Source organism: Poecilia formosa, unplaced genomic scaffold (genome assembly GCF_000485575.1).
Source record: "Poecilia formosa unplaced genomic scaffold, Poecilia_formosa-5.1.2 Scaffold5, whole genome shotgun sequence".
Taxonomy (NCBI): domain Eukaryota; kingdom Metazoa; phylum Chordata; class Actinopteri; order Cyprinodontiformes; family Poeciliidae; genus Poecilia; species Poecilia formosa.
In genome coordinates this window covers 3,839,182-3,846,335 of record NW_006799944.1, presented here as the reverse complement: position 1 = coordinate 3,846,335, position 7,154 = coordinate 3,839,182, and the positions used below count along the sequence as shown (strand labels likewise).

General features: G+C 41.1%; 2 long non-coding RNA genes across 3 annotated transcripts; one reads left to right on the top strand and one right to left on the bottom strand.

Moving 5' to 3' along the window:
• The first annotated feature begins 2,404 nt into the window (after positions 1–2,404).
• On the top strand, positions 2,405–6,016 carry LOC103146207 (uncharacterized). 2 transcript variants are annotated; one of them, XR_477094.2, is made up of 3 exons: positions 2,405–3,196; positions 5,671–5,780; positions 5,880–6,016. It is a non-coding gene; the product is annotated as an uncharacterized LOC103146207 (long non-coding RNA). The 2 variants fall into 2 exon arrangements; XR_001663673.1 differs by having other exon boundaries at positions 5,671–6,016.
• On the bottom strand, positions 3,096–6,280 carry LOC107837632 (uncharacterized). The gene is made up of 3 exons (XR_001663674.1): positions 6,270–6,280; positions 6,218–6,225; positions 3,096–6,170 (listed from the first exon to the last, which is right to left on the bottom strand). It is a non-coding gene; the product is annotated as an uncharacterized LOC107837632 (long non-coding RNA).
• Positions 6,281–7,154: the final 874 nt, after the last annotated feature.

Genomic DNA, 7,154 nt, shown 5'->3' with positions numbered 1-7,154 from the left:
AAATATTTATAACCTAGCAAAAAATATAAGGGTACAAAATGGTTTGTTTACTAGAAAAAACATCCGGGTGTGAAAAGGCAGTTCACACCGGCCGAAGGGGCAAACTGACCTGCAGTCCTTTCCTGAGGACATAAATGTGTTTATTTCCATGTATTGTCCACCATGTTGTCATTCATGTCCCCCCAAATTCTTTAGTTTGTTTGATTGTGAACATTGTGAACAGTTCGAGTAATCCTAGGTTACTTTACAAGTTAAATATAGTAACCTCTCTTTTTTATTTAAATTAATTAAGAAAGTAAATTCAACATCGAGGGGGAATTATTCAGGCAGAACACCACCGGTCAACGGTTTATTTATCCAAGACAGGGTTTGTGCCGCAGGTATCTGCCACCGTTTCATATCCACTGCAGCAGCAGCAGCAACGGATTTGTAGCACATAAAACTTTAAATTTGTTTATTCAGTCGAAGGGCAGCAGCCATTTTCTGAACTTACACAACGCCTTTTGCATCAACACCACACCATATTAGCTCACCTCCTCAGTCATCACACTAAGTCTTGGTGGGAGTGCCTCATGCAATCATGGATCTCACAAAAATAACCTCATATCCGTTTTAATCCACTGAAAGGTCCCCTTTCCAGGCTGGTATGGGCGTATATGGCATTTTAGGCTGCACGAGGATATGATTAGATGACAGTTTTTACTGCCTAAAGGGTGTAGCTGAAACACTAAACTGTGCAGGGAAGGGAAAATAAAAGGCCGTGATGCAAAGTTTTATCCTTGCCCTTCTCCTCGGCGGTGGTGTTTTGTTTCATTTGCAGTGTCTCTCTCCAAGTTTCACCAGAAAAGAAACGCGCTCGACAAAAGAAAAGAAAAAAAACAAAACAAAACAAAAACTATGGAACATTTCTGAATGATCACATTATGGGATTATGACATTGCTGAGTCTCCTTTTGGAAAGATGACGAAGTAATGAGTGAATGATGATAATGAGGCTTCATAAAAGCAATAGCAATCAATACTCTTCATAGGACGGGTGCAACAGCGTCATAACAAGAAAGAGAAGAAAGAGAAAGAAAAAAACACATTAAGCCCAAGTTCTCTAGTGGGGATTTACATGGCTCCTAAGAAGTGCTCACTCACACCTCTTGTCTGAAATACACGTTCGTGTTTCTCTGTGTTGTGGAGGATGCTTTTAAGCAGCATTATTTCCGAGAACTTCAAAGCCTGCCAAAAGCACTCTCCTTTTGGAGTGTGCAGCAGCTTGAAAATGTACTTATATTTTCCAAATGGACAGGAAGAGGCCCTCACTGGTATTGAGGTGATGCTAATGCAGAGTGGCGCTGGTTTTTTTTTCTTTATTTTTTGCACAGGGTTTTTTTTTTTTTTTTTTTTTTTTTTTTTGAGAGAGCAACTAAGTTTACAGCTCAGAAATACAGCCTGCGTTAAAAAGTAATAGTCTTTTACAGCCTCAATTTTATTTTCTCTTTAATTTCCCATCATTTTAAACACTGGAAGGGAAATGCAATTTTCATTTTCCTGTGTCCGTATGGAAATCTGGCTTTTATAGTTAAAGGGGAAAAAAACAATCGGAGCCAACAATGCCAACAGGTCCTCGCGGACACTGTTAACTGTGTTCAGCCAAACAATGTAAACTAGCGTAATTATCCAGGAGACCTGAGTCAGACTCTTTCCACACGCTGCATCCAGGTTTTCCAGTATTCCCTGGATTTTATTGATCCAGCTTTTGCCCCAGCGAGGTCCGAATTTTCAGCTGTCTGTGTTTTCTCAGCTGAAGAAGAACATAGTTCCTCCTCAGAGGACTAGAGATTAATTCCTGCAATATAAACCCTTCCCAAGTCAGAGGGTGTTGAAATGTTTTCTCTCTCTCTCTCTCTCTCAATTTTTTTTTTATTTTTTTATACGTCCGGCGTTTACTTTATGAGTGTTACGTAAATGAAATAGTTTGCATTTATGTGCGAGCCATACGTTTTGGAGAGGCATGCATGGCAGCAGACAGCTGGAAGTAACTTGAGCCCATCGGTCACTTATCAGCACTGGCATCCATGCCATTTCCCATAGCCATCTTCAAGCCCGAAGAATCCAGCCTTTGTGTTCGTCTCTGTGGGCCCTGTGTTAACTCAGCAGCCCCGCGCTGATTGTTGCAGAGATATTAAAGAAAATGGTTGATTTGTCTTTGTCCATTTAAACCCCATCTTGTGACATCCAAGCTTTGTGGGGGTATGAGTGTGTTTGTGTGTGTACGCTGGTTGAAGATGGAGGGGTGGGGGTGGGGGGGGGGTTCTAGTTGATGCAGATATGAGCTGGGGGGCGGGGGGTGGGGGGGAGAAGAGCGGGGGGCAGCTGCACCTGCCCTGTATGTCAACATCGCGGCGGCCCGGAGGAGACACTCAAGAAGAGAGGTGGCTTTAACGCAGCTGACCTCGCTGGAGCTGTTTAATTTTTCAATGTAACAATGGCAAATCTGCAGGATCCCTGTAGGACCGGAGGCCCGCGCTGTGTGGCCTTGAGATTATCTACGGGCTGAGCCCTCCTCGTTCGAGCTTATTGAACTTCCTCACATCCCCTTGTTTTCGTGGCTCTGAACTTTCCAGGACGCTTTCTGAAAGTCTGTTTTACGCATAGAGACAGGATCCCCCAAGGGGCTGTTAGGAGGTTACAGGGGGGTGGTGAGGGGGTCAGGGAGAAACTGTCAGTCTATTTCCTTTCTCCGGCCTTGGGAAACTGCACCACAAGTCTTTTTTGCATATTTTTAGTGTTCTTGCTGGTTTTTGTCTTTTGAGTATCCACAGGAGGAGACGAACCTATTCCCAGTCCGCAAGAGCAGCTTAGTTTTTCTCATGGATAGCTTATTATTAGTGTTGACGTTTTAAAACGCCTTCTTTACAACCTATAGACGATGGCGTCCAGGAAGGAATGCACAGAGCCTGGAAAGCTTCATATATCTGCGCTGGACTCATGACATTGATTGCTATTGGCTGGGTCGGTATATTACTTTGCCTTGCATAAGTATTCATCTCACTTAAATTTGTCATGTTTTTATAGATTACAAACTTAAACTCCAAATGTAATTTTTTTTTCTCTTTTTTAACAGAAAAATCTGAAAAGTGTGGAATGCATTTTTCTTCGAGCACCTAACTTCAACCTTTCAACTGTCACCCTCAGGATGCCTACATGTAAGTCAATGGGTTCTTGAAGAGTCATCATGACAGTCAAGGGGTTTGATGCCCCTAAATGAAATACAGTCCAACCACTTTCCTTCAGAAGTGATGTAATTACTACATCTCTGCCTAATTTAATCCAGACAATCATTTAAAAACTCATCACTAACCTTGCTTTTCTATCTTCTATTCCCTGCTTTATTCTGTATTTGATTTTTATTGTTTCCTCTTTTTTTGTGTGTGAAACTGTGACGCATGTTAGTCTGCTTTTGTTGTTTGTAAATGCGCAGTGCGCTGTAATTAACTTAGAAATTGACAGAACATTGGTGAATAAAAAAAACATTGCAAATGTTAGACGATTCTACAAAGAATCGTCTAGAATTGGGGCGGAGTCTTACTTGTTCATTCACTGCAGGTTCGAGCTTTCCATTAAATATTACCAGCTAATTCACTGAAAGGTTTGCAATAATCCGGGACTGAAGGTATCGAAAACGCCACTTTCGAGCCTTTTCAGCGTAGCTCACTCGTTCACAATGAGTCAAAATGGCGTAAGAGCGGTTGTGTCATTCAAACAAAGCGCACAGTCCGGCTTGTTTTCTCTGTCAGAGTTTGCTGCAAGGTCACGGCAGGTGTCGAGAGATCACATTAAGCTGAGCGAGACAGCCATCATAAACCTGCTGGGCGGTCACGCTCGTTTACATTCAGACGGCATTTGCTGAGAATCAGCCAAGCAGCCCAGATAATGTTGCTCTCAGACACGTCTTACCTGCCGCGCCGCATTTCTTCCCGGTGTCACCTCCGAGCACATCGACTCCTCTCCCCTCCTGCGGTGCGAGTTGGCTGCCACTCATGTGTTACTATTAAAATAGCTCCAGTGTGTTGCTTGAATCACCTCAGTTTAGGTAAACAGTGATAAATGTTGATCTGGGGAGTTTACTTCATCTGCAAACTTTGCTCTCGTGTCCAAGGAGTCTGCTTTGTAACTCAGCCTGTGGATATAACACGGCGTGCGCTGATGCATTGTGTCAGATGAGGAGGGAGAACTTTATTTTGACAAAAGACAACGAGCACCGTTTTTTTTTTTTTTTTTGGAGCTGCTACACTTAGAGCACCTTATAAGCATGTGACACTAATCCTTACTTTTGTTGCTCCTTTCTAATTTCACAATACAATTATTGCTAAGTGAACGGGAAAGTGCATGCCAACAAAAATACGTCCTCGCTGTTTTGATTTGGCCCACCTCTCTGCAGCTGCTCTGAGCGCCGTGGAAAACAAACAGTGCAATGCAGCTGGGCTCCTCCAGAAAGCGAATGGGGAATTTTAATCCCGTTTTTCTCTCTCTCTCTCTTTTTCTTTCTCTCTCTCTGTCTCTCCTTTAGCACCAGTCAGATTTATTTGGTCATTAAGAAAGGAAAAGCACCCCGCCATCTGAGAGGGATTGGGAAGTGAGAGTGCGAATTATGCCAGAACCCCTGTTGCATACTTAGGAACACAACAGGCCAGGAAATGAATCCCCGATAGGTCAAAGTGCTCAAAACACAGAGGAGGCCAATTAGCTGGGACGGTCACACACTACCGAGATACCTGCGCAGCTCGGATCCGTCTGTCACACTTTAATGCCGAGCACTTAGAACTTGCTAATAGCGCTGCAGTGCAGGCATTAAACAGTGATCAAATTCACAGTAACACTTTTATTGCCTTGAGGCGCATAAGCATTTGCAGCCATGGGCCAACTTACGCATGTCTTTCATCCAGTCCCGCAGCGTGCTCTGAAAACAAACTATCCAGAGATCCTCAAACCATTTCCAGCTGTCACATCCCTGCGCCGGCCTAACTCCTAACCCGATCTGACAGGGCAAGGCAAGGTGAGGGTCGGGCCTCGAGGAAGATTCATAACATGTAACCTAAACTTGAAGCATTATTTTCATAATTGCCTGTGGTTGAAAAATGAAGATCCCAGTGTGCTGCGTCTTTTGTCTCTCTTGTTACCTTTAACACTTTCTCATCTTACAATGGACTCTATAGGTCTTTATTCCAGCAATAATAGGGCTATGAATACTGCAATGCTACAATTCCGTGAAGACGGACTACTACGACTACTAATTGTCCTTGAACTATCCACTCAAGTACTTTTAGAGTATTTCTGTTGCACATTTGCAACTTCTTTTGGTGTAAACCCGGAACAGTATCTGTGCATCGTTGGTTCTCCCTAGTAAAGGAACATAAAGTGGCAGAGCCGTTTTACTGTTTTGCTCATTTAACCCCCGGAAAGAGCTTTTGAGTCAGGCGAGGCAGGATATTTAGTGACACAGTCCGCCTGGCAAACAGGCCCCAGTTGGCGATGGGTCGAGATAATGCATATCAGTGACATTAGCGTATTATCTGCTGCAAACCTGTTTTATTTCAGTGCTTGCTTACACTTAGGTAATAAAACTACTTGTGTGTTTTTTTGTTGTTTTTTTTGTGGACAAAACCTCTTGTTAAATTAGGTGCTTTCAAAATGCAAGCATCACGCTGGAGAGACTTCCTGGCAGGATGCCCTGAAGGCAAACCTCTCTGATGTGCAACATGTCCTCTCAGAGTGCTCCTGTTGTCAAAGGTAATGCCCAAAAAACAAATTCTGCGGGTGAATATGCACAGTAAGCTGGCAAGGGACAAGGGCTTTTGACACTGAAAGCTTCCTGGTTTGTGTTTGCAGGAAAAGCTGAGGAAAACATCTAGACTTTATTAATAACAAAAGAAATGTTTTTTGTTTTTTTGTTTTTTTTGTGACTGTAACTTAATATTTAGTCCCCATTTTTCATATGTGTTGTTCAAACAATTACCAACGCACAAGACAAGAGACTTTGGCCTCAGTTGTACTTCATCCGGATATCAGCTGGCTGAGCAAGAAACTCTGTAATATTGACCTTTAAGAAATAACTAACTAAAAACTAACTAACTTTGTAACTTACTTGTTTACTCGCAGACTTCATGGCTTGCTGAAAAACTTCATTTTTTACTTTATGACTATTACTCATGTATTGTATTTCTTACCAATTAAGCTGGTAACTGAATTTCTAAATTGCAGGCTTGTATACTGTCTCACTTACAAATTTACTTTTTCTTCACCTGCAAAGTTAAAAACAAACTAACTTACAAGCCTATGAATATACTAACTTTCTGACTTACTCTATTTTCTGGTTAGCTGCTTAGTCTTCCACATATTTATTTCATAAGCTAATTTTCTCATTTGTTCATTAATTCATTCACTTAACTACTTGCTAAGCTTTCATTTTTAATCTTTACTACTAGCTTACTAAGACATCAACAACCCAACTAACTTTCATGCTTCTTTGATTCCTTGATTTTCTAGGAACTTGCCTTCTTATTCACTTAGTGAGTTTCTTGATGACTTGTATGTATACTTGTACTTTATCTCTTTCTTTCTTATTTGCTTCTTTTCTAACCAATCCGAATTACTAACAAAACCACTAACTTACATACTTTTTCACTTTTTATGTAACTATATAGAATAGCTAATCAACTGACAAAATAACTTACTAGCTAATATATTTAGAGAGTCACTAGCAAAATGACTGACATATCTTTGAACAACGTGCTCCCTTACTGACCACCTTGGTTTCTTATATTCATTAACATAATTACAGCTTTAATTAACAAGTCAGTAAATCACAAACTTACATTTTTTTGACTAACAAACTTTCTGACTCACAAAGTTTATTTGCACTTTCATTTTCTGTTGTATACTAGCCTATTTCTCTCTAAGTAATTAACTAACTTGTTTCAAGCTTACTTTGTGCTAACCTACTTGATTACTTGGCCAACTAACTAACTAACTAACTAACTAACTAACTAACTAACTAACTAACTAACTAACTAACTAACTAACTAACTAACTAACACTATTTATTTCTGTGTCACCAAGACTCTTGCAACGGGGTGCTTTCTTCTGCTTTCTAAAATCCTAGTT